Source organism: Musca vetustissima, unplaced genomic scaffold, assembly GCF_032173495.1.
Source record: "Musca vetustissima isolate MV318-11 ecotype Yass unplaced genomic scaffold, APGP_CSIRO_Mvet_v1 utg15158, whole genome shotgun sequence".
Lineage (NCBI taxonomy): Eukaryota > Metazoa > Arthropoda > Insecta > Diptera > Muscidae > Musca > Musca vetustissima.
Genome location: NW_026887821.1, coordinates 855,468 through 882,131, shown reverse-complemented (window position 1 = coordinate 882,131; position 26,664 = coordinate 855,468). Strand labels below are relative to the sequence as shown.

General features: G+C 34.5%; 1 protein-coding gene across 1 annotated transcript in view; it reads right to left on the bottom strand.

Annotated features, from left to right (window-relative positions):
* Positions 1 to 23,596: 23,596 nt before the first annotated feature.
* LOC133335532 (uncharacterized) overlaps positions 23,597 to 26,664 on the bottom strand; it is a 109,779-nt gene continuing 106,711 nt past the window's right edge. Inside the window, exon 2 of the mRNA XM_061543806.1 lies at positions 23,597 to 23,617. The gene's annotated coding sequence lies outside the window, so the exon portion shown is untranslated. The remainder of the gene's footprint in view (positions 23,618 to 26,664) is intronic.

Sequence of the window (26,664 nt, the reverse complement as noted above, 5' to 3'; positions counted from 1 at the left end):
CCATAATCAACAGATAAAACAAACGTTTCACTGTTAACTGGGTCCCAATAATGGCTTATTGTTCAAATTCCTTAATGCCAAAGTATGTCAACGTTTTTTTTTTTATTTCGTTTCGTTTTTTTAAATGCAGCAGCATTCAGCGACCCGAACCCATCGCCCTGCCATTGATTGAATTGATGATGACAGTGTCATTAAAGCACCTTTAAATTAGGTGGATGGATAGATATTGCCACAGAAACACATGCACGCACACGTACGCACACCCTGAACCACCCCGTTTGGAGAGCAGGAGGAAGAGCCCGTTAAAAGGCGACTATTGATTTGTAAAGTGAAGCCACCAACTACGCACTCGGAATATGTAAGATGGTGTCATTAGATATAGTGGACACTATCAGTGGCATGTATCGGTGCAGTAGTTTTATCTGTTAACGTGTATCGTCCGTAGTAATACGTTTGTATGTGTAAGGCGCTCCGATCGGCATCAACTGTCAGTCATTTCAGAGATTGCACAAAAATTCACAATATCAACGTTTTGTCGTTGCTGTTGTTTTTGTTGCGATTCATAAATTGAGACATTTCATTGATAAATCGCATGTTTGTTAGCCCTCCCAAAATAAATGGGCCATTGTTTCCATTTCGAATGGGTGATGGATTTTTCTTTTTTTGATAATATTGTTTGTTTATGCTTTTATTTTGATAATAAATAATTAGGAACATATTGTGAAGAATTGTGAATTAATACACTTGAACTATATGGGAACCATGTGTATACTATTTTGCGAGATGTATTCAAAATTATGTTATTCAATATTTTTGTTTAACAGTTGTATCGAGGGGTCATAACTAGTTTATGAATTTGTAGACCCTAAAAAAATATTGTTTTAAATTGTTTTAAACGCCCTTGGTAGACCCTAAAGAAAATATTATTTTATAATTCCACGCCCTTGGTAGACCCTAAAAAAATATTTCTAAAAACTCCACGCCTTTGGTAGACCCTGAAAAAAATATTCTTTAAAAACTCCATGCCTTTGGTAGGCCCTGAACAACTATTCTTTAAAAATTCCAAGCCTTTGGTAGACCCTGAAAAAATATTCTTTAAAAAATCCACACCATTGATAGACCCTGGAAAAATATTCTTTAAAAACTCCACGCCTTTGGTAGACCCTGACAAAATATTCGTTAAGAAATGCTCGTCAAAGTAAGTCAAAGCATTTCGAATTTCTACTAACGTTACAAATTCATTGATTAAAACAAAATATTTGACCGCAATGAATTATTTATTAATTTGGTGATTAGAAAATAAAAAATTTTATTAATTGCTTATTTGTACCGATTCATATGAATGCCGATGAACAAAGCCAACACCACCAGCACGACCATTAATATGACAACATTTGTACTATTTTAATAAAAAAACACAAAAAACCGAAAGGGGGCCAAAATCGCTTCGTATCTGTTCATTCATACTGAAGAGCGAGCATGCGCAACTATCCAGAAATTAACAACAACCGAAAACTTAAATTTTTACGAAATTGATTTTTTTTAATTATTTCTACACCTGATATTCGTCTCTTTTTCTTCACATACGAAATAAACCAAGCATGCAGAGTAATAAATGGGACAGACGAAGAGACAGACCCACTAGTTGTGGTGGTGCTGGTGGACAGACACTACTGACCAAATTTTATGGTAAACTGAGAAAGATCACCACAAAGCAAAGACAGTAAAATATTTCACAAACCGCTTTTTCTCTCGCTCTCCTTTCCTCATCATTTTTTCTTTCTTTGAACTTTTTTTATGCATATTATGACAACAACACAAAATTCCAACCATAAAAATAAACTCACACACAAAAGGTGATCATTGATCGGACATCGATTGGTAGCGGTCGTAATGTTGATCGGCCCTACCGAGCACCTACCTCCTCTGTTCGTTGAACGTTCAACGTTTCAAGGTGAAAATTGTGTGTAAATGATAATGGTTATTATAAAGGAAAAAAGTGACAAGCGTAGATTTGAGGTACGCCGCCAGTGCGGCAACAGTGCAGTCGACGTCTCTGCCTTTCATGGCCCACTATTGAAGATGATAAACAAAATTCACTGCACGAGACAGCGTCAACGGCGTCCAACAGAGTTGACCGCTGGACAAACGTCAAAATCATCGACAATGACAGAGTGAGTGTCCGTCTCTCGGTTTTGACCACAAATCGTTTGTTGGTCAAATCTTTTAACATATCCGAAGCAAAACTTTGAAAACGATACCAAATCTGCAGGTACATTGAACTGCCAATGTTGAAATTATTAATTAAAATAAAAAAAAACTATTCTGTCTGGGAAAAATATGGTCGGATGTTTTGAGAAAGATCACACCATTTGACTTGTTGTTATTTTGTATAGTTAATACTTATATGAGGTTTTCAAGATCAGCTACAAAAAACGTTTTGAATGTTCACTATATTTCTGTCCAACCAAGTCCATATTTGAACATATAAATATCCAGTTCAATATAAGGTATTTTGATATGAAAGTAAGAATTTAATGCGTCATTCTGTTGGTGGGTAAAAACCACCATCACAAAAAGTAGGTTCCCGTTTTGGTACAGTCCCCGTTATAACCACACCGCCCAATTTTGGTATTTTAAATGTTTAGTCGTGTTTTGCAACCGAACTGGCTGTAATTTGGCATCCCAGATTCGTGGAGGTTAAAAACAATATATAAACATTTTTTAGTAAAGTTACACAATTTGGCAAAGGATCCGCCCCATTTTATTGGATAAAAATCTGATCGCATGATGAAGATCTCAAACTAATTTCCACACTACAATACATATAAGTAGGTTTAAAATCTTCTACGTATATAATTAGCAATTAGGGTCCATATTTTGACATAACTCCCATAAAAGGGTCCCGACCGATATTAGGTACGTTGTATGTGAATGTCGAACATATCGTAACAAGAGGTAATTTCAAGAATTCTTAGTTCTGCAGACCAGCGAATTTGAGTAACCATTTTGACTTAATTTATAAAATGCCTGATATTGGATTTATAAATATTGAAAATGTTGACCATTTGTGTGGGAGGTATCAATGGGTCCTACATTCGGACTTTATCTAGGTTTGATAAAGATAATAGGTTGTGCAAAGTTTTGTTCAAATCGGACATTCCATTCGCTTGATATTTAATTTATAAATATTGAACGTTTTGATGGATCCCATCTTCGAATTTGATCTAGGCTTGGTAAAGATAATAGGATGTACAAAGTTTGGTTCAAATCGGATAGTTGGTCCAAATCTACTGGACGTCTTGCTCGTTTATACCATCAACTTGGCCTTCTTGCAATTTGGCAGATTTCTTCTCAATTTGTTCAATGGTGACTTTTGCCGCTCGCAATGTTCGACCCATTATGTCGATGTCTTCGGCTTAGGTGAGTAACGTATGCTATTTAGTGTACAGAATTTCATTTCTGTTCATATTTGCATCTCGTATGGCCTTTTCCAGCAGGATGTTGAAACGACAAATTGTCCACTTTGTCGTTCGACCCTACCTTAATTCTCATTCCAAATTTCAAGTTTTTAGTTCAATATATTCACGTGCTACGAAATTGTACGAAATGAAATACAATTTAGTACTTTTCGGATACTTATAGTTTGAAAAAACTCTTTGTTACATCTGCCCTACACTCCATCAGTGGCCCTCATTCCAAATTTAATAGTTGTAGCTCTACAGGTTCGCCAAATACAAATGGTACCACTTTTAGTACTTCCCGTGCCGTTCTAGTAGGAATTTTCAAAAAAAAAACTTCCTTATGTGACTTCTTTGGACTACGAGTGATCCTCACACCAAATTTAAAGATTTTTGCTTCAGCCGTTTCATCTGGGCGTTAATGAATTGTCAAGTCAATCAATAAGTCAGCCAATCATTTTTGCAAATGAATGAGAATTACACTTTATATACCTCTATTATTTCGGTAGTTCGTGTAAACAATCATTGTTTCAATGAGAAGCCATACACGAAGGATACAATTTCATACCCTAGACAATTCGAATTAATCCTGTAAGTAACCACAAACTCAATAAACAAGTCAACCGCAAATGTCCCTTTGGAAAAAGGTCAATGAATTGTCAATAATCTAACTACAGTTGCAATTGATTTTCATAGTTAAACTGACTGACAGACGGCACACACGCACGGGTACTCTCCACCCACCCAATAACTGAAATTGGTCACTTGGTCTACTTATTTGTATGGAAGTACATAATTCGAAAGCGTTACACGGCAACCCTCAATTGTCGGTCACACAAAAGATTTCTCAGTCACATGCACGGATAATTAAGGGAACCCCACCCATTCTCGATTTTAATTTTTCAAGATTTTCAATGGGTGGTAAATCAATACCAATGCTTGTTAAGGTTTGTAACTTTGCACATATATATTTGAAGATTTAAAAGAGAAGAAAAATAATTTACAAAAAATTTTTGTGATTGTTTTATTGTTGTTTTTTGTAATTAAAGAAGAGTCCTTATTTTTGATGGCGGGCATGATAACTCCTCACTGGAACATCGGAATCCGAAAATTCCAACGGTGTTAGAAAGAGTACATGTCTGGCTCTCGTATGAACTAGGATTATTGACTTCGCTCTAAAATTAACAAAATGGTGGACCTTTGAAAAAATATTTTTGGAAAATCGCCGATTTTTTACCAAAAACCAAGTTAAAAAATAAGGAAGATCTTCACCGATTGGCTTTATCCTAGTTCATACGAGAGCTATACACTCCCAAAATTTGGAACCGATTGGATTATTAGTTTTTGAGTTATCGTGCTCGCCATTCGCAAAAAAATGTTTAGAGAAAAACGCGTTTAAAGTTTGAGAAGCTCTTCAGCCGTCACATGATGCTGACACAATAAATCGGCTATATCTTCAAGAGTTCTTGAGATTTTCACTTGAAATTTTGTAGAGACATTCTTTAATCAGTGTAGATTCGAATTATATCAACAAAAATTTTGACCCCGAGAATGGGGGGGTCCCCTTAAGGAAAATTAATGAGTGACTAATTTTTAGACATTTATGATCGAATAAGTTCCAACGGCACAATGCACCCAAGCAAATGATTTCCAGCAATTGTAACCCCTGCAACAACTGCAAGTGAAATAAAAACGAAAAACAAATCTAAAGGTGCAACACCTATGAGAAAACCTCTTTCTTTTTTGCGGGTGAGAAATGTAACAGAAACCTATAATTTCGTTGTTTGTTGTTAATGAATAGAGAATGAAAATTAAAAACAACGAAATTGTTTTTGGCTTTTCCTTTCTCACATACGATACGATATGTGTTCGTATGTATGTTTGTCTGTCGACAAAGTGTTGAATGGTAGTATGACAAGTTGATGACATAATAGTAGACAACTCGGTGGTATAAACAAACAACGCAAGTAATAACACGAGAGCTAAATCGAAAGCTTTCATATGAAGTAATCATACACACAGCGAAAAAAAGAAATACACAGCGATATACAAAGAGAGAGGGAGAGAGATACAACAGACAGAATAATGACGAGTACGAGTGATAGATACAAAAAAAGTCAGACCGAAAAGGGGTTGAGAGATAGACAACAAATGTAATTATGATAATGAATAATTTGGATAAAGATAAGAAAAAAAGAGGTGCGATTGTAAAAGAGTATTAGATATCAAATGATATGAGTTGTAAAAACTTCAATCAATGGTGTCAACAAAAATAAAAATGAAGCAATCAAATGACAAATTTGAGATTCAAATCTGTGATATTTTGTCAAAAAATTATTTTATATTTAGCCACGTTCGTCTGTCTTTAAAATATCGAAAGCTCGGATGGATTTTTTTCCCAACCTAACATTACTCAGATTCGTAATATAAATACTGCTCTGCTTACTGTTTTTATAATAGTTTCTATATAAAGGTTTCTTACGAATTAACTGGAATAATAAGTCAATGCATGCCAAGTCAGGCAGCCGAAACGTATAATTGATGGATTATCGGTCTCAACAATTATACGTCGCGGCCGTGTAAAAACGAACCGGTTTGATGCGACATTGCATCGCATTTTCGTGGTGCACAAATATTCATGTTATCCTGGTCGTTTCTCTAAAAACTTGAGACAAACAAATTGTCGATCCACTCCTTCTGGTAGCTCCCCCATAAAGTTGTCAAATTTTGCTGAAAAATTATTTTATAATATCACGAGAAAGGACTAACCGATTTGAATCAAACTTAGATCGTTAGATCTAGTCTGAAGAAGGGACCCATTGGCCCACTCCTTTTGGTACGTCCCCCACAATTGGCAAAAAATATTCGTTATTGTTAAATAATGAAAATAATTCCGACAGAACATCTTAATAAAGGGAATATTTTGACTACTCCAGTAAAAAGGAAGCGGAATAGATGAGAAAAGGTCCCATGTTCAATATTTTGAAGACTCTAATCTGGTTCTAAGAGTAAACCTGCATAAATGTTTTGAACATCGTAACTGCATTTGAGAAGACAGCAACCAATCTGTCATTTCAGGTTTCTTAAGAAGCACTAGCGAACTGACTTCGAAATAAATTTCCAACACAATGAGGTTTTGTCGGGGTCAGCGGCAAAGTATTCATTTTCATTTAATATCATATTTGTTATCCACCGTGTCAATGCTTCCAGAATATCTCTGTTTTGTGGTAGTTTATTAATACATGCAGCCACATTTCTTCTAAAAATTATATGTGCATATCGCTAAACCAATATACTTCATTGGCGATATTCACTTCTTTGAAGCTTATTTTAAACGTTTCGATTTCACACTATGTATGGTTTAATAAAGCCTATGCTTTCGCTTATTCTACTAATCGTTCTACCTCATGACTGCAAAATGGGGTTCCTAATTTGGTCTTTGACCAACATTAGGTTCGACTAGCTCAAAACGCCAGCAATAATGACCGCAATTTTAAATCAAAAGTAAAACTTAAAATTAGATTTTTATTTTCAATTTTATTTTGATAAAAATCACATTTATAGACTTCGTCAACTCTTCAGATTTCGTTGTCTTCTTGCCGGATATTTCAATAAGGTCGCAATATCACCAAAACTAATAACCTTGCCGAAATCTGATAAGTAGATAATTAATTGTACATCATTTTGCTCTTCACTGTTGATATGTGCGAACATATGGGAGCTGTTTTTTGGCAAGAGCAAAGTTCATATTTTGGCAATTTGTTTGCTTTTTTGCTCTTCTTGCAATCGGTCCATACTGTTGACGTACAACGCTTGTTGGCCCCCTTTTTAGCATTAGACAGAGAGAATATATACATACATATATACTCGTGCATATATATAAATTATGTTAAATTTCAGATGATTTATTGTGTCATTTTTGTGGGATAAATATAGAGTTTCTTTTTGTTGCTTGTACACATTTATTATGCATATACGTACATATATACAATATAATATATATATATATATATATATATATTTATTAGATAACACATCAATAATTATGAAAATTACAAATTCGCTTTTGCTGATAACACCATCGCAAAAAATCGCCAAATTGATACATTTGTTTACAAAACGATTACATGACTGAGAGTATTTGCAGGAGGAAAACAGAAAAAAGCTCTTTGAGATGTGTGTGAGAGAGAGTAACAGGAAGAGACACAACAAAGATACCCACCGAAGTAAATTTAACTATTTTCCGTTATCTATTTGAAGGGGTCTCACCTTTCTTTCTTTCTGTCTGTCTTTTTTTCTGATTCTATAACAATTTGTTGGCATTCAATGTGAATGCCAGCCAGGCAACCAGCGAGTCAGTCAGATAGCCTGCCTGTCTGTCTGTCACTACCAGACGTCATACATAGATACGAAACAATGTGTTGTGTAGATGGATAAAAAAATAAATATCCACATAAATAACTATCTGGTAGTCACGAGTGAATGTTTTTCGTTGTTATTGTTGTTGGTGGTTGTGTTGTGTGGCATGTAGCGCTACTCTCTGCGAGAGCCAAGAGCCATCATTTGGATGGAGAAAGAGCGTAGCATGCACTCATTCCTCCCTGAGCAAAGAAACGAAAGGAAAGAGAGTAGGAAAATAATGGCTGTCGCTTGAAGAACGCCGTTGTGGCGTTCGTACGTCGGCTCGCTCGGTGGCCAACCATGTGGTTGCCTGCCTGCTTTTGCTTGGTTGGTTGGCGAATGTGATGATGAATGTTGTTGAGATAGTTTTGTCTTGGGCTTTACGGGCTTCTACTCTCGTGAAATGAGCAGTTGGCTTTAGTTTGAATTTTGCTTTGGGTTGTGTCTGGCCAAAAAAGAAATAGAAACAAAAAATAATAAAACAATATAATTATTTTGTACAACACACCGAGAGATATTCCTAAATCAAAAACAACAACAGCAAATACCCACAAAACATCAACAACAACTACTACTGATATTCTTAACAGGATGAATTAAAATGTAAATACTAGCCTACAAATAATAATAACAACAACAAAATAAATATTCTACTTTTTGAACTTTGCGGTATTGCAAATTAAAAAGAAAAGAAAATTGTGTTAAGAACAAAATACAAATTTGCCAAGACGTGTTCTTTCTGTTTGTAGCTGGCTGTTCCAAACTTGTGTGTTTAGTGTTGTTTATTTTGTTGTAGCCAAAAGCTGCTGCTGCAGAAAAAATATTAAATGAAAATAAAAATGTGTGAAATTTACGTAAATCATTATTAAAAGGAAAAATATTAAAATAATATTTTGCTGAGTAGAGAGAAAAAGAATATGCAAAACATAGATCGGCCCACAAAAAGAATGAAATGTTTAATAAAAGTGTGAAAATTATACCACCCCTTCCTCCCCTAACCCCCTTTGAAGAGACAACAACACAACAAAATATGTTAAGAAATCTTCATTTCGTTTTATAGGTATTTTATTCGGTTTTTTGTTGTTGCAACGTTATTGTTGTTGCACTTCGATATATGTATATATGTCGGTAGCTAGATGAACGGTGTACGAGTAACTGAGCAGATATTATTGACTAGCTGGCAGCAAGAATTTGCAATGTACGATTCAAACTTTGATGAAGTCTGCCAGTCAGCCAGCCATCCATCCGTCCAGCGTAAAACTACTGCTGCAAAAAAAGTAGTTATAGACGTTGCGACGTCGCAGCCACAACAACAAATCTGTTGGTGGTGTGTCATGTGGTCTGCCTTTTTTCGCAATATTGTCGATTTAACTCTTTTTGGCGTTTGTTTTTGCACGATTTTAAAAAAGTGCACATTAAAGCAAACCAATGATGAAAAATAAAACACAACAATAAGAACAAAATACCGCAACACAGTAAACAAAACAGCAAAACGCCACGACGACGACGCGTATTAAATTGTTATTGTGTGCTACACGATATGGACATCGGCATTTGTGCGGCAACATTAAGTAAAAGTTTGCCTCTCAGAATCGCAAAAAAAAAACACAACATCAACAACAGCGTTAAACAGAAACTTCCGTTCCATTCGCAAACATGAAATACACACGCACACACACACAACCCATTGGATTGCCGCCAACCGACAACCCGTATTAGTCTATACAACAAACATAACCAGCAAAAGCAACTGAATCTTTAAGTAAAATTTTTAATCCATATCTTACATCTTATGTGGTATTCAGGCACATATATCGGCATTTCTGTTTCTTTATGTCAAAGTCGTTGGCTATTTTTCGTCTGTCCGTTCATTGTCGCCAGAAATTCTACAATAATTTCCCTAAATTCCATTCTCCCTCCCTCGTGACATTCCTCCTCTCAGAGAATTTGATTCGGCTGTCAGTTTGTTTGTGTGTTAAGTTCATTCATTCTTCCATTCAACCTCTTTTATTGTGTGATAGTATCTAATGTAGAGTAGAGTTGCCATTAATCGTTTTGGAGATAATCCAATTACGGAGTGGAAATATGAGATCCTTATTAAACCCTCTAAATGGCAAATTTGGTATATGCTTCCTATAAAAAATGATTCTGAAGCGGAATGAGTTTTAATCAACTGGCAAATTCTTACTGTATTTTTTTCTAGCCTTTTAAAATTATGTACATAGAGGCAGGCTTGCCGGTTATGAGATATGATTGTTATTTATATGACTATTACATATATTTCCAAGCGATGGAAATGGATATATTTTGGCATTACTGTTTATTGGTTGACAAAAATTGACTTTGATTCTGAACCCGTGTTTTGACCCATATAAGCGTCTCAATCGACCTGAGCTATTTTTATAACCCTCAATGATTGACGGTATAAAAATATCAATTCGGCCGAAATATAAAATGATATATTTTTGTTTATTTGAATTTTGCATGTAAGTTTTTTTGTTTCGAGTCAATTTCAATGATCTAGGTTTTGCAATGAAAAAAAATGAAAAAGTCAAAAGTGCAGATATCGTAAATATATATCGCACCTGCTTCGAGGTGCACGTAAGTAAAATCAAAAAAAAAAAAAAAAAAATTATAATATATTTATGTCCATGTATTCTTGTGAAGAACTTGGCATAATTTGGATGAAACAGAATTATATATGCTTTCATACATATTTTCATCCGATCTCAACTAAATGGTACACAGTGTACTAAATTGGGACCAGTTTGATTTCTGTGAAATTTTGTGTCAATCGGTTTAGGTTAGATATAGATATGGGTCCCATATATAGTTGTGTCCCATTTTATGTAAATGGTGCACCAAACTCCCATTTTTTCCAATACGTTGATTGGATTTTGTAATATATATATATATATATATATATATTTCCATATTAGTTCATGCAATATGTGCACCAAATAATAAAGGTTTCTCCTAACCAGATAAAATTGTGGAGCGCACTGTGCTGCATGTCAAATAGTGTATGCCACGGTTGCTCAATAAAGGTCCAGGTTTACCTAGAGCTCCCATATATAAAGTTGGTCGGTTTTATACAAATGGTACACCAAAGAATCCAAGTCTGCCCGGTCGACATGCAATTTTTCATAGCTTTCAAAATGGAATTTGTATGGTTTATATATATATATATATATATATATACATATATATATCTATAAAATAGAAAAAATTTGTTTGTTTGTTTGTGTGTATGTTCCCGATAGACGCTAAAACCGCTGAACAGATGTTAATGATATTTACACTGTATGTCATGACATGCTCTGAAAGTAACATAGGCTAGCTAAACTTCTAAAATTCCGCGTGGATGCCGAGTTATAGCGTGATTAGTAAACAAACCTCAAAATTTCGGAACATGTAATATGCGTATATCTTAAGAACGGTTACAGATACCGTCTTCAAAATTTGTGTGAATAACGTAGGTGTAAATACACACCATCCATACAAAAACGAGCTTGGATGATCAATGGAAAATACAATTTCTGCTGCATTTTCAAAATCTGCATATTGAAAACAGAAAACATTTCGTTTGTAAACTCAAAAATCGCTGGACAGATTTTACTGAAACTTTCACAGAATGTCATGACATGTCCTGGGAATAACATAGGTTATATAAACCTCTAAGATTCGGCGTATATGCGGAGTTATAGCATCGAATGTACTCATGCCTCAGAAATTATGAACATGTAATTTGTGTATATCTTAAGAAAGGTTACAGATACCGACTTAAAAATATGTCTGAGTAACGTGGGCGTACGTACGCATAATCCATTTAACAGGAAAATGCACTCCTCATTGCATTTCTATCTATACATACATACATATGTACATATGTATGTATGTATATAGAAAATCGAAAGCATATTGTTTGTGGACTTAAGAACCACTGAACAACTTTTACCAAGAGTACGTCAAGCGATGGAAGTAACATAGGTTAGATAAACTCCTAAAAATTCGCGTGGATGCGGTGTAATATCATCAAAAATAAGCATACTTCTGAAAGAATATATCTTTGTATGTATGTATGTTAGTAGCATGTAGCTACTTTCAAATTGGTTTCAGAAAGATGGCTGCAATTGCGCATCATCCAAAGATTTTGGAACGTTGAGGATATATTTTGAAATACATAAAATACAAAATATGTGCATATGTATGTATGTATGTGTATTGAAATACAAAGAAATAATTGACATTATAATTTTTTCATTTTTGTCAGTTTGTGAAAAATTTTATTTGAATAAAAAAAATACCAAAACAATAATGTCAATGTCTGATATCGAATATTAGGGTTGATCATATATAAAAAATGGCACGTTTGGGACTAATTGAGAATAAGTTCATTGAAAATAGTATTTGAAGTGAAGACCCTAACATACTCTAACAATTTATTAAAAAAATAAATAAAAAATGGATTGAATGTCACTTACACTCTTTATAACCCTTGATTTTAATTATAAAACTATTTATTTTCATCTGGAAAACACGTTATAAGTCGGATAGTGGGATATTAAGATGTGCAAAGTAGTTATTAACCCTATTAAGTGTACTGTACTGTACTGACAATAACGATCAGTTCATTAATTATACTAACCATATTCTCTTCATTTTCATGCACATACATACATACTTATAACGAAATAAAATTTGTGTAAAATTTATAAAAAATATCAATTTTAAATTTTTTCAGTATATGAAAAACATCTTTTTCTTAGTTTCAAAGGAAACAAGAATTACCACCATTACAGAAAACAGCGAAAAATTCAATAACTTCTATACAAATATCGTCAGTTACCAATAGGAAGACAGAGAACGCATAGATATTTCACACATTTCTGTATTGTTAATACGAGCATATAAGAATTCAATATTCAGGGGCAGCGAAGCGCCACGGGTCCTGCTAGTATATTATAAAATATCTAATTTAATTTCGACCGATTTCATTTCAATCGTCTTCCAGGATATTGTACATATGAGCATCTATTGTATGTACCAAAAGTGGTGAAGGGTATCATATAGTCGGCCCCGTCCGTCTTTTGAACATTCCTTGCTGCTTAATTTTTCAATCTCGTATAAAGCAAACGGAATATACAATTTCATCCAAACTTGGAACTTTGTAATATTTTTACCAGACCTAGATGAGGTCGATCGGTCCACCTCTACTAGTATCTCCCGGACAACATTTTGAAAATTTTTAAATTCAATATGACCTACAACGATTTTAACCACATCAAGTTCGATGATGGAATCCATATGTTCACTCCCTTAGGAAGTGATGTAAATCCAATTTTTATCATATGAAAAATTCGATTTGATCCATAAAATGTGCATCGTGATATTTCTACAAAAGCCAATTCCGATAATAATTTTGAAATTCAGATCTATAATACAATTTTTCACTTTCTAATCACAGTAAAAACAATACCAATTTTGGGTCATGTTAAGAACAACCCGTTTTTATTCATTAAAAATTGTATCACGTCAAATCACATGTAAGGAATTTCGTGTTGTGTTTTGTATAACACTTTGACGCTATTCCCATTCAAAGTTGTACGTTATTCAAATGTTATGGTAATGTGGATGCTCTAAAATGAAACAATACATTTAAAAATGGGGCCAATAACCCCAATATTATTTAGTATCTATTCATTTAAAAATTATAAACCTTGTTTGTGAGCATATTAAACCCAAAATAAATGACATATTTGAAATTACTTTTGAACGTTTTAATACGGGCCTTTAAATTACGCACCTGTCAGAGGTAGTTGGCCTTGATGCATTCCCAAATATTCCCTTAAATGGCAAAGTATGTTATTAAGGCCTTTTTTTGACAAATACTAGCCTTAAATAGCGAAGGTTTCTAAATCTTATTATGTGCAGATATCATGATATCCGCTGTCGTCACTGTTTAATCATCGATTTTTGCAATAATAAAAACGGGAATAATAAAAAATAAAAACAGGTTTCCATATATAGTAATGGAGATTGACCTTTAGCCGAAACATCATCAAAAACATTAACAATTTGTCAGGTAACTATAAATATCAACAGAATAATGGAGATCTTAAAAAAACAAAACATTTGCATTTCGCTTTCTCATCTTAACAAGACGAGCATCTTCGCATTTCCGTCCCCTGCCTATGAAAAAATAATAATAATATATATTTTACAATTACAAGGGACAATTTTAATTAAAATTGATTATAGTATACATTTTATTCTATAATTTATTATTAAAATATTAATTTAATATATTAATTGAAAACCTTGTAAAACCGATTTGATCACCGCAGAAAAAGTACACACTGGCAATAAATTATGGGCTATTCAAAGTTCATAGAAATCTACAAGGTCCTCAGGTCGATGTGTAATTATACTGAAATCCTGTATAAAGAATTAATTATTTATAATAAATATTTTGCCTAATAAAATATATTGCAATATATTTTACATTTAAAAAAATTAGGATCTTGTTCTGATTTGGGGTTTAGGTCAATATTTTAAAAAGTACACTTTCATTGATTCAATTTTTATTATAAATTTGGGTTAGTCCTATACTGACTTCAATTTCACTCTGTTCGATAAAGAAGTTCTTGTTACGAATCTGGCCCTTCAGATCCTCAGCTATCTCATTCACCATGTTTATATTAAATGTGGGTCGTAGGAGGTATTTTATTTTCCGGCAACCTTTAGGAGAAGCCGATGAACATTTAAGGAAAACGAGATTATAGGCCATGCATTTTTTCCACATGTCAAAAATTAAAAACCACGTGTCTGAAACATAATTAAATACACAATTTTAAGTAAAAATTGTTAAACTACTTATTTATTAAGAACCATTGTGAATTATGTAAATTGGCAACACATATATTTCATCTTATTTAGTGATCCCTAGATTGATCATTTACAATAAGATGTAGATGTAAATAATCGTTACTATGAATAGTGATGTATATTGACATAAGTAATCATAAGAACAAACTAGAATAAGAATTATCTAGAATAGAATGATCTAGAAACAAATAGCGAGTAAATAAAAGAAGTTGCAACCATAGCCCATTGTCTCAGTTGTGAAGTAAAAGCTCTGCTGTTAAAGTGTCGTAAGTTTGTGAAAGTAACGAGTGTGTATAAAAGTGTAAAAAGTCTAAAGTGTTCTGTAAAATAAAGTTTGAAAAAAACTCCGAATTAAGTGTGTTTTAATTATTGCTGTGGACATCACCGGATCAGTTTAAAAGGATATTATCAACAGGTTATGGGCCCAGGAAGCTCTGGATAAAGGATTGCCCAGTCGAGATTTAAAAGATCAAGTGCTGTTCCAGGAAGGAAAAAATATTGTTCCAGAAAAAAAAACTGTGAAAAAAAAACCATAAGTAAAAGGACAACATTGACAAGAGTACTGTGTGGAAAATGAGTTCGTCAATCTACAACATCGAAAAGTTGGACGAAACAAATTATGACTCCTGGAGTTTTACTATGAGAGCTGTTTTAGTCCACCAGGAGTGTTGGGACGTCGTAAGTGGTGCCGCAAAGAAGCCCGAAAAAGATGATGAGCAATGGCTGAAAAAGGACGAGAAAGCGCTAGCGACCATTATATTGAGTGTGAATCCAAGGCAGATCTCCTACATTAAAAATTGCAAAACCTCTTCGGAAGCATGGATCACACTGAAGGATGTCCACAGACCAAAAGGCCCGGTACGTAAAGTCACTCTTTTTAAGCAATTGTTGGGAATGCGTATGAGTGAAGATGACTGCGTTCAGCAACATGTATGTAAGTTCGCTGCCGTAAGTGACAAATTGGCCGAAACTGGGATCGAGCTGCAGGAGGAACTCTTTGTTATAATGCTCCTAGCCAGTTTGCCACAGTCATACGAAAACTTCGTAGTGGCCCTAGAAACGAGGGATGAGCTGCCCAGTTTGAGCGCGTTGAAGATCAAGCTTGCAGAAGAGGGGGAAAGGAGAAAAGCAAACGGTACCAGTGGCGTAGAAAAAGTCGAGAAGATCTTTGTGTCGCACAACAACAAAAAGGAAAGTCCCAGAAAATTCTACAACAACAACCATAAGCGGGTAGACAAGCGTGCAAACAACAACAACAATGAGCGAGCCCATAAATATGTGCACAACAACAACAACAAAAATAATGGAAATTGCTACAACTGCGGCCGTAAAGGGCACTTCGCTGCACAATGCAACAACAACAAAGCAAAGGGGACGACACACACACATTCATACAGTGTATTGTCATCGACAAGCAACAACAACAACGTGCTAAACCCTTCAGTGTGGTGTGTCGACAGTGGCGCCTCAACACATTTGTGCTGCGACAGAGGTATGTTCGCGAAATTTCAAGAACACACAGAGGAAATAAATTTGGCTGGCGACAATAAAATCATAGCAAAAGGCAGAGGCAATGTGTGGCTACACGAATGCAAGGTGATGCTTAACGACGTATTGTATGTGCCCGAATTACAATGCAACTTCATTTCTGTGGGCAGAGTATCAAAGAAAGCGGCCGTAAAATTCAATGACAAAGGGGCGAGAATAATTGATGCAGAGGGCAAAACAGTGCTGTTCGCGAAAAAGGTATGTGATCTGTTTTTATATGGAGCATCAAAGGCAAAATCATTTTTTATTGATAACAATAATGAAGTTATGAAATGGCATTATAGATATGGTCACTTAAATGTAAATAGTTTGAAGAAATTGTCCGATGAAAGTTTAGTTTATGGTATGAAAGCAAATTTTCCTAGGGAAATAAATTGTAAGGTTTGCATGAAAAGCAAATGCACAGCGAAGCCATTTAGCCAGTCAGAGAGCAGAGCGACAGAATTATTAGAAATAGTCCATACAGATTTATGCGGACCAATGAATAAACAGTCGATAGGAGGTTCACGATATTTTTTAACTTTTATTGATGACAGGTCGCGATATGTGTTTGTATATTTCCTTAAAACAAAAGATGAGACATTTGCAAAGTTTAAAGAATTTAAAGAAATGGTTGAACGTCAGACAGGTAAAAAGATAAAATGTTTACGATCGGACAATGGCACAGAATTTGTGAACAATCAGTTCAATGCATATTTGAAACAACACGGAATTGTCAGGCAACTAACTGTACCACACACTCCACAACAGAACGGTGTGGCCGAACGATTTAACAGAACATTAGTGGAAATGGCTAGGTCTATGCTTGTAGCAGCAAATTTAGATGAGTCGTTGTGGGGAGAGGCAGTAAACACAGCTGCGTACCTGCGAAATAGATCGCCCACAGCAGCATTGGACAGCGCGGCAACGCCATATGAAGTGTGGTTTGGTAAAAAGGCCGTTGTGAAACATTTGAAAATATTTGGTTCAACTGCTATAGCGCTCAACAAGAAACATCATCATAAATTCAGAGCAAAGGGTAAAGAGTATGTAGTTGTAGGGTACTCTGAGATATCAAAGGCATATAGATTATTTGATAAAAGTTCGAGAAATGTAGTAATAAGCCGCGATGTATACTTTATAGAAAAAATTAATGATGATGATGTAGTGGAAATCCCAATGAATGAAATAGATTTGACGAAAAAGGAAAATGAACATGAAGGAACAAAAGAGTGCCATAAAGAAATTGACCATATTGTACAAAGTGATAGTGAGTTTGAGTCTGCTGAGGAAGACAATACATTTGTAGAAACGGGAAATCACACTAAGGAGGGGAATAATGTAGAAACCCCGTATAGAGGTAGAGGTAGGCCGAAGATAGTAAAGACAGGTAAGCCAGGTAGACCAAGAAAGCAGTATAATGTTGTAAATTTGATGAAGGCTGAAAATATTGTTGTGCCAATTACAGTTGAAGAGGCTTTGTCAAGTGAATATTCCCAATATTGGCAGAATGCGATGGATGATGAGTATAACTCATTAATAAAAAATAACACATGGGAATTATCTAATTTACCAGAAGGACAAAAGGCAATAGGTTGTAAATGGGTATTTACGTTAAAGAAAAATGCAAATGGTGAGATAGAAAGATTTAAAGCTAGATTGGTTGCAAGAGGTTTCGATCAAGAATATGGAGTAAATTATACAGAAACATTTTCGCCAGTAGTCAGATATGAAACAATAAGAATGGTTATAGCCCTTGCAGCAGAATATAGTTTGCATTTGCACCAAATGGACGTGTCAACAGCGTATTTAAATAGTGATTTAGCAGACGACATTTATATGAAGCAGCCTCAGTGTTTTGTTGACAAAAGGTATCCTAATGCGGTATTGAAATTAAATAAGGCGTTATATGGGTTAAAACAGTCAGGTAGACAATGGAATAGGACTCTGGACAAAATATTAAAAGATATGGGATTTTCTGCGTGCCCCCGTGAACCGTGTTTATACAGTAGAAATGAAAATGGAAAAATTAATTTAATTGCAGTTTATGTTGATGACCTATTGATAGCATGTTCTGATTTAAATGAGATGGAAGATATTAAATCAAATATTGCAGCCAGAGTAGATGTAGTTGACAAAGGACCAGCAAGAAAGTTTCTCAGCATAGAAATTGAAAGAGAAGGCGCAACAGGTAAAATTAGTATCCACCAGAAAAGTCAAATTAGAGAACTCTTAGATGCATATGGAATGAAAGAATGTAGGCCAGTTTGCACCCCATTAGAACCGAAATTTCAGGTAGCATGTGAGAAAGAAAATTGTAAGCGAGTTGAGTCAACAGAATATCAATCATTGATAGGATCTCTTATGTACTTAGCGATATGTACGCGACCAGATATATTGCATTCAGTTAGTAAGCTATCACAGAAGAATACAGACCCGCACATTGAACATATGACAGCAGCGAAACGTATTTTGAAGTATTTAAATAAAACGTTAGATTATAAAATACATTACCAGAAGACAGGAGAACAAGTTACAGCATATGTTGACGCTGACTGGGGTGGTGACATTGAGACAAGAAAATCTTATACTGGCTATGTATTTTTGCTCGCTGGAAGTGCTTTTTCATGGGAATCAAAGAAACAGAACACAGTAGCGTTAAGTAGCACAGAAGCTGAATATATGGCTCTCTCATCAGCAGCAAAAGAAGCGGTGTATTTAAGAAAATTATTGACAGGAATTTCAATTCATTGTCCAGATAAAATATTGATAAATGGAGATAATGTAGGGGCATTGCATTTGGTTAAAAATCCTGTGTATCACAATAGAACAAAACATATTGATATAAAATATCATCACATAAGAAATGTATATATGGAGGGTCATATAGATTTATGTTATTGTTCAAGCTCAAATAATTTAGCTGATATATTAACTAAGAATTTATCAAAGGTGTCTCATGTAAAATTGAGTAAAGAAATTGGACTAATGTAAATAGTGTGTCTATGTATAGAGGTAATGTAAGTCAATATATGAAATGTAATATACAAATGTATGTAAATAGGTAATATTGAAATATATGTGTTGAGGAGGGATGTCAAATATTGTGAATTATGTAAATTGGCAACACATATATTTCATCTTATTTAGTGATCCCTAGATTGATCATTTACAATAAGATGTAGATGTAAATAATCGTTACTATGAATAGTGATGTATATTGACATAAGTAATCATAAGAACAAACTAGAATAAGAATTATCTAGAATAGAATGATCTAGAAACAAATAGCGAGTAAATAAAAGAAGTTGCAACCATAGCTCATCGTCTCAGTTGTGAAGTAAAAGCTCTGCTGTTAAAGTGTCGTAAGTTTGCAAAAGTAACGAGTGCCTATAAAAGTGTTGTAAAAAGTCTAAAGTGTTCTGTAAAATAAAGTTTGAAAAAAACTCCGAATTAAGTGTGTTTTAATTATTGCTGTGGACATCACCGGATCAGTTTAAAAGGATATTATCAACAACACGAGTAAGTAGAAAAGAAGAAAAAACAAAACGTAATTTCTTTGTAATTCTGTTTTTTGTCTTCAGCAAATTAAAAGACATCAAAGACAAAGCTGTGAGTACCCGGTTTATTTGAAGAAAGCGCGCGCATTTGGCATGAGTGTACATTTTACTCTCTTTTGCGAATATAACTCTCAAACAAATAAAACTTCAGAGAATTGTTTTGCTCAATGTTTATTTTCTCAATGAGTAGAAGGAAGAATCTCATTGATTTCCGTTACCCCTTATTTGGGGGAATATTTACGCTCTTAAGCTCTTTTATTCTGGGGGGAGTAAAACCAAAGCTGCATTGCAATTTGCAAAAACAATGTCACAGGATATGTTTGCTCAGGAATTTGGATTTGTGTTGAGCTCTTCAAAATACGACGACAGCAAACAGTGATTCGTGTTTGCGTGAATGTTTGTTGTGTGATGCTGTGTGTGCATTGAATCAACAGACATTTGACTCCTTCTAACACAACCTGATTGTTACCCAATACTATGAGTGTTGTTGTTTTAAATACCCATGCATTTTGGATAGCACATAGCAGCTCCATCACCACCAACAACATACATATAAATACGATACATGCACACAATATCTGTGTCAAATTGTGGCTCTGTGTCATGTTGCTGTTGATGCTGATGGTTGGTGTTTGGTAAGATTATCCGGTTTACTATTTCGGAATTAACGATTTCTGTAAAAGGTGGATGCTTGCTATAAGCTTGGTATTATAATTTGTTGTCAATAAGTGATTTTCGGGTGTAATTTTATTACATTGGTTATTAAAAGGTGTACTTAAATCTAACGGTGTTCGTGATATGTAGGTCGCGCATAATTTGCACGTAGTTGCATATTTATTGATTTTTGCGATAGAAAGGTTTCCTTTTTATATTTCGGGTGCAGATGTAATAAAGTAAACTATGTGCTACTTAAATACTACCCAATAATTATTTACTTTTGGTATTCCCACATTGATATTTGTGGGTGATGGAATAGTTTCCGAAAATCTAAAAATTCTAAAAAAAAATGCTAAACCTTAATGTGAACAATATTGATAATTTTTAGTAGGAAAATTTACTACTTAATGAAAACCCAAAATTTTTATTTTTTTTAAATACCCAAAATCCTCAAGTTACAAAAAATTGCGGACTATGCGTAAAAGTGGGTCGATAATGGTTATTTTTGAAAGGGAGACTTTCTATTAAATTAGAACCCGAAATATAAAATTACTGACAATTCGGTTGAAAAATAGTCTAAAAACCCTTAAAATATGGTTTTAGTATTGTTTATTTCAATTCATGTTCATTCGGATGTTAGCAATATAAGCATGGAGCGATACAGCCCATATCCGAATATGAAAAACACTCATTCAAATATACAGCACCTTTATCGGATCTTCAGATGATCTATGGGAAGAGACTTTCAGATCTTGTGTGGTAAGAAGATGTCATTCAAATCATTTATGGAGAAGAACTTATATTAAAAAAAAGTCCTTCAGTTGTTCTGTGAATAAGACTTTTAGCTACCCTGTAAAGAAGAAAATCATAAGATTTTCTAGGAATAAAATAGGATCTGCTGCTCTTTTAATAGAAAAACAATTCTAAAGAGCAAAAGATCTGCGAGTCTTCTGTTAAGAAGATTTTCAGCACATCCTCTTCTTTGAAGAAGACATTTATTTTTTCTATTGAGAAAAACACATTGATCTCTTCCATTGAGAAGAAGACCTCCATTTCTTCTTAAGGAGAAGACCTTAATCTCTTTTATGGAGAAAAATACCTTAATATACTCTATGGATATTTGCTATTTGGCTTTTTTATAATAAAGAAAACTTCTGGCTCTTCCTTAGAGGAGAAGACCGTCTGGATCTGCTGTGAAGAACGCCTTCTGGAAGTTCATTGGAGAAGAAGACGTTCGGGTTCTTCCATTTTTTAAGCTGGAGCATCCTCAACCATTATCACAACATGACCACCGTAGTCGCTGCAACCAATATGTCTGACTATGTCGATTTCCGAGAATAGGTGGTACAACTCATGACTCACACAGATCTGTCCGTAGATTTTTCGGATGATTTTTCTCTCAAACACTCCAAAAACTGTCTTATCTGCCTGTGCAAGTACCTATGCTTCCGATTCATACATCAGAAAGGGTAATATCCGCGTCTTGTAGAGTGTGAGATTGGCCTGACAAGATGTGGTCTTGTTCTTAAATTTCATACTCAGACCATAGAAGACTCTGTTGGCTAACACATTTCTTCTCGGGATTTCAAAACTGATGTCATAGTCTTATTTATATAATATTTTACATTTATATAAAATCGTTGACAGTCTCAAAGCTGTAGTTTTCAAGTTCCATACTTGGTCCGAGTCTACTGGACGTATTGCATATTAATACCATCAGCTTGGTCTTCTCGCCATTTACTGTCGGTCCCACTTTGGTAGACTACTTTTCGATTCATTCAAAGTTGGCTTTTACCGATCGCAATGTTCGACTAATTATGTCGATGTCATCGGCGTAAGCAAGTAACATGTGCTGTTTGGTGTACAGTGTGTCAATTCTGTTCTCCTTTATATTTTATATGACCTTTTCTAGCAGGATGTTGTTTTTTTATGGAAAACGAAAATTCTAATTTGAAGAATTTTGAATTACAATTTCATCGATAACTTTTTATAAAAAAAACATAAGAAGTATATCTTCGAGTCGATTTATTTTATAGTATAAATTCGTTAAGATATGGTTAAATTTGTATGGAGGCCGAAATAGTCCTTTTTAACTATTTTTTTGCTCTAGTTACAATATGACAAATGTATTATGGGTAGTTCTTCATAGACAATTTATTTTTTTTAATGAGACGGATATTTTTTTATAATTTAACTATATCTGGTTTTAGTACATTATTATGCGTTCAAACATAAGTAACGTCATTATTTATACGTCACCTGGAACCTACGAGAAACACCATTGTTAAATTGTTTTCATTGACCATAACCTTAGACAATAATGGCTAATTAAAAAAGCGCACACTTTTGTGTGTGTGTTATTTTTTTTGCAGAGTACACTTTTATTTTTTAATATACATACACATTAATTATGACTACACAACATAAAGGGGGGTTATCCATTTAAAACAAAAAATTATGTTGCAAATAAAAAAAAAAAAATTGCCAGTATCATTTAAGTATCAAAATATATTTATATAGATAATCGGCAGGGAAGATATTTGCAAACCTTTTCAAACAATTTTTAATGAACGATTTGAACGATAAAAAATCCAAGTGCATAGCAGACACTTGGAATTTTTGTGTGTAGTAATATATATATATATATATATGAGCAATTGAATGAAGATTAAGATGAATGATACCCAATTTGATGATGAGTGTGGATTTTGCTCCTTTTGAAATAATTCCTTTCTTTACCATTTTATTTTAACTTTTTCATATCATATCCATTCAATTTTCAAATAAAAAACTTTAAAAACTCTTGTCAAAAATCTCATATAATTAAAAATCGATTACAACCACTACCCAACCATTTTCTGTATAGGTGTATCGCCATGGAATTTTTCCCGCTATATTTTTTGTTATTTCCACATCTAAATCTTAATAAATAAGTTGATTTGTGGCTGATGCCTTTGAATACAAAAAATCCGCATATAGTATTTAATTCTCTCAGCTCAATCGCGTTTTCTTAAATCTACAAACGACAAACTGTCGTCTGGCACAATCCGGCATTTTTTTATATGCACAATCATAAATGAAATCTTTGTTACAATTGTTGCCGCTGCTGCTGTTGTTGTTGCTGTTTGATTAAAAATACCCAAATGAATTTTGTGTTTGTGGCAAAGCGGGTGTTGAGGTATGATGCGACTGTATGGAAGCTGTGGCGTACACCTTTTTTGTTGTTGTCGTTATTTTATTATGCGGTCGGTAGCTGGAAATGATTCAAAATTAGTGATTTGTGGTCACAATTCTAGAGCACATGTTCCGCAGAGGCAGGCGGTAATTATAGCTTGAGTCGGCACCCAAAAATAGTGGGATACATACATATACATCTACAAAAATATATAGAAATATTTGTTTTATGTGTGGGCTAAATAATAGCGGGAGGCTCGACTTTAATGTTGTTGCAAGTTTTTGTTTTTTATTTTTATTTTAATTGCTACAAAACTGATTTGCGTATATTAGTTAGATAACACCCTCCCTCATTGAAGGTAGGGTATATGGGTTCTCTGTTTCGTTTGAAATGTCTCACAATATTCAATTATACTATGAAACAAAATGGAGCTCATGGTTTGGGGGTAAGTAAATTACATATGGGGATGAATGTTCTTACCCAGAAGGACAAATTTGCCATAGGTGAAATTTTTTGCTTTATATTATTAGTTGCGGCAATTGCAGGATATTTTTCATACCTAAATTTTTGAGCCAAATTTTCAGATAATAAAAACCGATTTACCGTTTTTATCTTATATGCCAATAATTTGAAAACAAAAAATTCAGATGACGTGGAATTAAAAATATTGAAATGTTTGCCCTTTGTGGTAAGGTACCAGAGGTAGGTGACCAATGGGTCCCATTTTCGGACTTGATTTTTGGACTTAGGAATATAATATGTGCAACGTTTAATTCGGACATTCCTTTCGACTAATATTTAATTCTAGCTCTATTGGTTCACTATTAATCCAAATTTAGTACAAATTTGGTGACATTTCCCAAACTTCCTATCGGTTCAACCGAGTTCCCATTTTGTACACATTAGTACAAATTTCCAAAATTGTCTACATATCCCAGTCCTACACCCCCAATTCTACACCCCAACAATAATATAGTACGATTTAGTACTTGTGGTACACCTAAGTACCAATTTTCCAAAACTACGTAAATATTCCGATCATACACTCCGGCGATAATATTGATTTGAAATTTCAGGATTGCAGCTGCATTTGAAACTCTAATTAAAAATTGTACCAAATATAGTACCATATAGTACTTTATGTACACATGATTTCAAAACCACCTCATTATATCGACTTTAATTCTCAACATTAATTCACATTCCAAATTTCAAGTTTTAGCTCGATTCATTCACATGCCACGAACACAAATTAGTACATTTTAGTACTTTTCTTATAGTTCCAATGTCCAAAAAACCTTTTGCTACATCTATTCTACACTCTATCAATGACCCTCAATTCAAATTTCAGAGTTCTAGTTGCACGGGTTCGCCAAATACAAATGGTACCCCATTTAGTATTTTTGGTACTTTTCGTGCCGTTCTAGTACGAATTACCAAAAACCCATCCTTATCTGACCCCTTTGGACCAACAGAGCATTTTATTCTGATCAAATATAAACTTTGTGGGACCTCCGCCAATTATTTCGAGGTGCTGGAGACTGAATGACGACGATTTTAATACACTATCCATCAATTGTCTTAGAACTTTACGAATTGTTTGTTTTTTGACTCAATATCCAATTTAAGAAAAAACAGGTTGCAACATTGTTGCACTTGAAGAATGTTCTGTGTCAGAGATGTTCTTTTTTTTATTGTTGTTGTTTTAATAATTTCCGTAAATAACGGAAAAGGGAATCCCCTTTAAGCCCCCGTGGCAGTGATACAAAAAAAAAAAAAACAATTTACATTTCATGTGGAGAAGCGCAAATTGTACTCTCGGTTGTCGATGATATTCGATTGAACAGTCAATCGACCGGGTTGTTAGGTTCGATCATTTATGATCGGCGGCGGTATTTACAATTCTAAATGGTGATCATGTTTTTTTTGTGTTGTGTTTTCGATTAAAACAGAAAATCCAGTTTGTGTGTGTTTTTTAGTTAATTTTTATTTTTTCTACATATGTATGTAAACATATTGTTGTTTGTTGTTGCGGCATGATGACTGCCTGGCTGGCTGCTGCGTCAATCCATAATTACACGGAAATCTTGTTGGAAATCTTTGTTGTTGTTGTTGATCACACCGGTCAATATATCTCTGAGACTACTATGTCTAGAAAAGCTGCCTGATATTACACAGCCGCAGCAGCACAATGCACCTGAACATGTGTGTAGTATGAGAGCGGCTGGTCGGTCAAACATTCAACTATAGCCGAATTTGTTGCTTAAAATATTCATTCGTCGGCTGTGGCCATTTGGGGGGTAGACATTAACGTTCATTATTTCAGTGGAGCTGGAGTCGTTTAGTCGCAGGTAGCTATATTTCTATAGAACAGATCGACGGAGGAAAAAAGCCTTAAGAAGAAGCAGACGACGACAACGAAAACGTAGACGTTCTTAAATTAACGAAACTGTGTGCGGTTTATTTTTTTCTGGCTTAACGACAAGATACGAAACGAAGCAAAACGTCAGTCCGCCTGTCCGTCCGTCCTTGTTTGTCCGCACAAACTTGGATGATAAGTTTTGATTTGCCTGCTGTTTACCATTTTATCAGGCGTTACGTTGACGACAATGTCGCTGTTTTCGTCGCCGCCGTTGTTTTTAATTTAAGAGGCAATTTACCTGTCACACGTTGTGCACGACGAACGACGAGAGTGTAAACGTCAGCGGTGCGTAAATGTAAAGTTTAGCTTTTGTCGTTGTTGACAAAACATATGTGATCCGTCCTTGGATGGCTTGTGTTCGCACAGTGACTGAGAGAGAGAGTGTGGGAAACTCAGAGAGATTGAGAGAGATCACACCTCAAAGAAAGAGGGCTTTTGTGTACGCCATCGGACGGATCGATCAATGCTGTGATTTCTTTTTTTTTTTTTGAGACCCATACAAGCATAGCGCATTCAAAGACGTTTGTCGTTTTCTGTGCGTCGCTGTTGGCGGTGACGTCGGCACCATTGGCG